The sequence below is a fragment of the Tubulanus polymorphus genome, chromosome 4, assembly GCF_964204645.1.
Source record: "Tubulanus polymorphus chromosome 4, tnTubPoly1.2, whole genome shotgun sequence".
NCBI classification, from domain to species: domain Eukaryota; kingdom Metazoa; phylum Nemertea; class Palaeonemertea; order Tubulaniformes; family Tubulanidae; genus Tubulanus; species Tubulanus polymorphus.
The window spans coordinates 26,453,271-26,458,182 of NC_134028.1; the positions used below are offsets into that span (position 1 = coordinate 26,453,271).

Sequence of the window (4,912 nt, forward strand, 5' to 3'; positions counted from 1 at the left end):
CATACTCTGTGCCTTTTTTTCCCCTAATGATTATTGTTTAACTGACAATTATCATATATTGCTAGGAAAAATTGCTCACTAACCAATGGCTTAGATCCACAATTAAGATGAATTCAATATTTCTAAGATCAAAAACTATTAATACGGTATGTAATACTGGTCCATAATATAAAAAACTGAAAATTCGTTAAACTAAAAATTTAAATATAGCTGATATATGTATGAGCACATCTGAATCAGTCTCATCGACTGATCAGTATTTCCATCTCCAACTGCCGTGCTTATGGCAATTGGTCAGGTTCTTCATAATTGCCGAGATTTACCCAAACCTAACTGATTCATCTTAAAGCCATACTGTGTGTCAAGTTACACGTAATAGATATTGTGTAACTGACAATTAGAATCATAGGTGAATAACTCATTAATGTATTACTATAAGATATCTACGATTAAGGTAAATTCAATATGTTATGTGAAATTGTTTTTAATTCAGGTCCATGGACATTTAAAATGTAGCTGATACATGTGTATCTGATCACATTTATTAATCTGTATCTAGTAAACCTATTGTGTCTTCATACAGCTGTATTAGTTTTGATACATATTGCCAAAATCATTTCACGCAGATTTACTTCCGATCGAAGGGAGATAAAACAAATCTGTACGTGCACAAATACATTCCTGAATTTGGAAGGGAGAATATTTCAATTTCACTGTGTATGTCAGATTGAGAGCCTTATTCTGACAGGATATCCTAAACTTAGGTCTTATTCCTCTTGCTAATAGCTCTCTTTTACTAACCCCTCTCCTTCAAACTATTTTCTAGCATCATGTCTTGCACCGCACCAGGGAGGTCCGGTCATAACAAGGTCTTTCAGTCCTTATACACAGTGTACTACTATTACTATAAAAGGGAAATAAAGATTATATAGCAATTCGGCTATAAGGGAATTTCTAATTTACCACTTAAATGTGCTTTTATCTTAATTTCTGATGAATTCAAATAGTGATGAATTCACTTCATCTGAAATTCTACTCATGTAGATTTTCAGGCTCCATGTTCAACTGAAAATTAAAATGTAGCTAGTATGATTGCTTATTAATGGATCGCTTAGATATCTAGAAGATTAATTAAAATTAATTCAATGTAATGAATATAAGTGAAAATTATTTAAAAATAGTGCAGTGGATGAGATGACTGTTTCGTGCAATGTCACCTGCGTCATAACTGGGCGACATGTGTGTGGGATCTGTTGAATCAGTTAGGTTTTGGGGAATTCTGTATTCGTCAAACTAGATACCAAAAGCTCTGATGCAAAATAAGCATTTTGAAATAGTGATCAATCGAAACCAGATCTAAAATTCTTGTCGCGTAGAAATATCAAGCCCCGTATAAAATATTGTCAGAGACAATTTTAATTATAGCTAGGAAATTAATTGGGTGATTAGGTATCTAAGATGAAGATTAATTCAGCATCTTCATATAAGGTAAAAGTGCTCAAATCTAAACCTTAGGGGTTGATAAGAAAACTGTATATTCTAATTGGTTTATATCTAAAGAAAACAGGGTGTGTTTAAACTTCGTCTCTTAGGCTTGGGATTTATTGAATCTTTTTAGACTTTGCAGAATTCTGGATTTGTCAAGGCGTTGGAATGATTCAAGGTTTCTTAAATCTGTAGAACTATGTTGACCAGGATCAGTGTGCTCAATGCTGGCAGCGCACTATTCAGTCAGTTTAAACATCATGAATTCAAGATCATTGTATATATAAGGAGCAATATTTAGAATTACTGAAATGGATTAGAATACCATTCACTGGAGTAAACAGTACAAAAACAATTTGATAAGATTTATTATGCATTACTAAATTTGTTGTAACTCTGGTATTCCTGAAGATGACTATAGATGCTTTAATCGAATTGCTGTTAAACTATAATTATCAACCGTGTGCTTAGATATCTAGAAGATGAATAACAATATGAGTTGAATTTCATATAAATATCATTTAATAATTGACTATTATCAAAATCTACATATCGGTCCACATTGCTGATCTTATATGTGAATTGACACGTTCATTATGATCAGTGATATTCGAAAGGATTTTCTGCTCACAAGATTCTGCTCTTAATTTTAGCTGAATTACTAATCGACTAGTCATAAAATGTACAAAATGATCTTCAACCTTGTAAGATAGATATCCAAAATCTTGATGTATTAAGATAGGCAGAAAAAAAGTTAACCCCAATCAGTCGCTTTCTGACTGGATGGAAGATGAATTAACCTGAACCGAATTTCGCAATTACGTGCTTGGATTTAAAGAAAGAAAACTCTGTCAGCTTGACCACCTACTCAAATCAATCAAACGAAATCTACCAATCACCCGCAGAAGAATCAAACCAACACAAAAGATCGTCACCAATACTGAACCCAGCAATTTTGAAATGTAAGTTTATTTTTATGGAAATAATTATGATAAATTCTAAATGAAATATTTTGTCATTAAAGGATATCTTCTTTTAATCATTGCAGCTAAATTTCAGCTATAAGAAGAAACCCAGCTTGAGATCAACTACTCGTCCAAAATCGACTAACTGGAATAGTGAACAGATGAGGCCAACAGAATCGACCTTACTAACCAACCAACAAATAAGATAATCGCCGATAACGAAACAAGCAATCATAAAAGGTAAGTTAATATAAATGAAATTATTACGATTAATTCTTATTGAAATATTTTGTCATTACAGGATATCTTCTTTTAATCATTGTTGCTAAATTTCAACTATAAGAAGAAACCCAACTTGAGATCAACTACTCGTCCAAAATCGACCAACTGGAACAGCACACAGATGAGGCCAACAGAATCGAACTCATTAACCCACCAACTTTAGATGATCCACACCGATAATGAACCAAGCAATCATAAAAGGTGACTTGATATACATGGAATTATTTCGATTAATTCTTATTGAAATACTTTGTCATTACAGGATATCTTCTTTTAATCATTGCAGCTAAATTTCAACTATAAGAAAAAAACCCAGCTTGAGATCAGCTACTCATCCAAAATCGACCAACTGGAACAGTGCACAGATGAGGTCAACTAACTAACCAACTAATAGGATAATCGCCGATAACCAAGCAATCATAAAAGGTAACTTGATATACATGGAATTATTTCGATAAATTCTAAATGAAATATTTTTTCATTAAAGGATATCTTCTTTTAATCATTGCAGCTAAATTTCAGCTATAAGAAGAAACCCAGCTTGAGATCAACTACTCGTCCAAAATCGACCAACTGGAACAGCGAACAGATGAGGCCAACAGAATCGACCTAACTAACCAACCAACAAATAAGATAATCGCCGATAACGAACCAAGCAATCATAAAAGGTAACTTGATATAAATGAAATTATTACGATTAATTCTTATTGAAATGTTTTGTCATTACAGGATATCTTCTTTTAATCATTGCAGCTAAATTTCAGCTTTAAGAAGAAACCCAGCTTGAGATCAGCTACTCGTCCACAATCGACCAACTGGAACAGCGCACAGATGAGGCCAACCGAATCGAACTCATTAACCCACCAACTTTAGATGATCCACACTGATAATCAACCAAGCAATCATAAAAGGTTATTTGATATACATGAAATTATTACGATTAATTCTTATTGAAATATTTGGTCATTACAGGATATCTTCTTTTAATTATTGCACCTTAATTTCAACTATAAGAAGAAACCCAGCTTGAGATCAACTACTCGTCCAAAATCGACCAACTGGAACAGCGAACAGATGAGGCCAACAGAATCGAACTCATTAACCAACCAACTTTAGATGATCCACACCGATAACGAACCAAGCATTCATAAAAGGTAACTTGATATACATGAAATTATTATGATTAATTCTTATTGAAATATTTTGTCATTACAGGATATCTTCTTTTAATTATTCCAGCTAAATATCATCTATGAGAAAAAACCCAGCTTGAGATCAACAACTCATCAGAAAATCTACAAGTAGATGAATACTGATTGACCCATTTGCTGATGAAAACTGCAGAAGTCCAGATTAGAAGTTGAGGAGCCAGCAACGGATTAATCACTCAACCATGGATTCTTCTACAAACGGTGGTTGATTTCTATAAAATATTTTACCAGGAGCAGCAGATACTATAGTGAATCTTATAAACACTGATTCGAGCAACAAAGCTAATGGATTATCTCATAAACACTGATTCAGGATAAGGCAATAGTGTATCTTATTAGGAGCAGCATAAACAAAGTCAATCTTATAAACACTGAGATCCAAGAGCGGCAAAGACAATAGCGGATTTCTGTAGTAAAGTATTGATTTTTTACTTATCACCTTTTTTCAAACCAGTCTGATATAGTGTTTTCAAGGAAATTATTTTATAATGTTTAATGCAATGTGAGAGTCTAATAAAAGCTAAGCTCCATTAATTCACGATATTGGTCTTCGATCCTTGGTTGATAGAGAAGTCAAGTTAGGTTAGTCACTAGGGGTAAATGGTCGCGTCAAGCGCCTTTGGACACGTAGGTCTGTTGAGTTAACTCCTAAACTGAGATATAGTTTCAACATGATATTGTGAGTTTAATCTTTAAACTTTACCATAGTTAAACATAGTCAGCTATGGCTATTTGTCCGTGTAGGTATCACATAGTTAGGAAACATAGAACATAACGTTAGGCCAGTGTTGATGTACAAATTTTAAGTATTTGCTGAATTGTAGATGTATTAATTTGATGGATGGATATGTCGATTTTCACATCGAGTTTTAACTTTGAGCCTCCATCAATCTGTTTGATGATCATAGCTACGTATTTGAAAACAAAAGCTTGATCTAAAAGGAGATTATTATTTACATTTGAGAGGTA

At 33.2% G+C, this 4,912-nt stretch overlaps 1 long non-coding RNA gene across 1 annotated transcript; it reads left to right on the forward strand.

Moving 5' to 3' along the window:
* The first annotated feature begins 3,034 nt into the window (after nt 1–3,034).
* LOC141904590 (uncharacterized) lies at nt 3,035–4,608 on the forward strand. The gene is made up of 5 exons (XR_012619150.1): nt 3,035–3,158; nt 3,244–3,400; nt 3,486–3,643; nt 3,747–3,886; nt 3,972–4,608. It is a non-coding gene; the product is annotated as an uncharacterized LOC141904590 (long non-coding RNA).
* The last annotated feature ends 304 nt before the right edge of the window (nt 4,609–4,912 follow it).